At 36.3% G+C, this 1,269-nt stretch overlaps 1 long non-coding RNA gene across 1 annotated transcript in view; it reads left to right on the top strand.

Moving 5' to 3' along the window:
• Positions 1 to 1,269, top strand: part of LOC140327814 (uncharacterized) — a 6,622-nt gene extending 5,353 nt beyond the window's left edge. Inside the window, exon 2 of the long non-coding RNA XR_011920139.1 lies at positions 1,197 to 1,269. This is a non-coding gene — a long non-coding RNA (uncharacterized lncRNA). The remainder of the gene's footprint in view (positions 1 to 1,196) is intronic.

Raw genomic sequence — 1,269 nt, 5'->3', positions numbered from 1 at the left:
AGGCTAAAGGTTAACTAGTACTCATAAATAAACACAGTTCTGTCAAATTTTCCATCATATTAATCCTTAATAAACAGGGAACAAGCCTAAACATTAGTAAAGGGGAGGAATGGTATGTCAAAGAGGGTACCTTGAACATATGTTACTATAACGCATGCATTTAACTGTAAGAGTAAGTCAGTTAGCAACTGGTGCCTTGTAAAGATTAGTGTATTGGAATATCACTCCGATGTAGAGCAATAGCATATTCAGAGTATCGAAGAAGATTTCTTATAAAGGGGATCAAGCAGCAGGCTTGATTCAGGAAATGCAACACTAAAGTATTCTTATATTGTTTAAGGGACATGCCATATATGTGTTAAATGCATCCATGTGGAGAGAATGGAATGTCATAACCTGTAATATGTTTGCTAATTTGAACCATCTGTTTCCAAAATTTGTTTATAATGGGACAATCCCACCAGATATCTTCCATGGTGTCAACTGATCGGTGACATCTCCAACAAGTAACCAAAATATCAAGTAATCATGTAGTTTGCCTGGGATAACGAACCAGTACGAAAAACGAACGAGTAAGAATTTTGTAAGAAATTTCCTGTAACCTTGTACTGATTGAACATTTTTTGGGCTAATAGACAGGCATCATCCAACTGGTCGTCACAGAGAGCAATGTCTCCCAATTTCTCAGCCAGCAAAAGGTTAGGACTATGTAATGCATCACACTGTTTTGCAGTGGTCAGGAGTAGTGATGTCTGGTTTCTCAAATTTAACTGATCAGTAATGATTGTTCCTTGTTAGTGGTCAGTGGTGAGCACCTTCCTAAATGTTGGTGGTCATTAATGCTTCTCAAACTTTTGGTGTTCAGTTCACATAACCTCTTTGTTGAGTGTTAATTTTTTTTAAAAAAAGCTGCACAGGTCCACCCCAAGATTATTGAGGCAGAATAAAAATGACTCGTTCAAACTGCCAGTATACAACGTAAAATGGCACAGTTAAAGATCTTGCTAGATCTGGGACACCAAGCAAGAAAGTGCTTGTGGCTCTACTAACTACATGTGTGGCTGTTGGCTGTTTATATGTTTTCTGTAAATCAAATCAAGTTGGTATCATTTTTCTATGGGCCTTTTCTTATAAGTCTAAGTAGATAAAGTAAATAGGTAAATCTACTGTTAAACAATTAAACTTTTTTTCTTCAGATTAAAATCCCTCCGTACTCAACTCTGGTATCCAAATAAAAGCTCCAAAATTTATAAAGAACTGGAACTTGAA

The sequence above is a fragment of the Pyxicephalus adspersus genome, chromosome 3 (genome assembly GCF_032062135.1).
Source record: "Pyxicephalus adspersus chromosome 3, UCB_Pads_2.0, whole genome shotgun sequence".
Classification (NCBI taxonomy): Eukaryota; Metazoa; Chordata; class Amphibia; order Anura; family Pyxicephalidae; genus Pyxicephalus; species Pyxicephalus adspersus.
Note: the sequence above shows the minus strand (reverse complement) of the source record. Positions and strands in the feature narration are given on the sequence as shown.